Source organism: Bison bison, unplaced genomic scaffold (assembly GCF_000754665.1).
Source record: "Bison bison bison isolate TAMUID 2011002044 unplaced genomic scaffold, Bison_UMD1.0 scf7180017864268, whole genome shotgun sequence".
Lineage (NCBI taxonomy): Eukaryota > Metazoa > Chordata > Mammalia > Artiodactyla > Bovidae > Bison > Bison bison.
In genome coordinates this window covers 608,159-608,560 of record NW_011494840.1, presented here as the reverse complement: position 1 = coordinate 608,560, position 402 = coordinate 608,159, and positions in this window count along the sequence as shown.

The following is a 402-nucleotide window of genomic DNA, read 5'->3' as shown; positions in this document are numbered from 1 at the left end:
CTACTCTCCTCTTTCACTTTCATCAGAGGCTTTTAGTTCCTCTTCGCTTTCTGTCCATAAGATGGTGTCATCTGCATATCTAGGTTATTGATATTTCTCCCGACAATCTTGATTCCAGGTTGTGCTTCCTCCAGCCCGTGCTTCCTCCAGCCCAGCATTTCTCATGATGTACTCTGCTGCTGCTGCTAAGTCACTTCAGTCATGTCCAACTCTGTGTGACCCCATAGACATCAGCCCACCAGGCTCCCCCGTCCCTGGGATTCTCCAGGCAAGATGTACTCTGCATATAAGTTAAATAAGCAGGGTGACAATATACAGCCTTGACATACTCCGTTTCCTGTTTGGAACCAGTCTGTTGTTCCATGTCCAGTTCTAACTGTTGCTTCCTGACCTGCATATAGG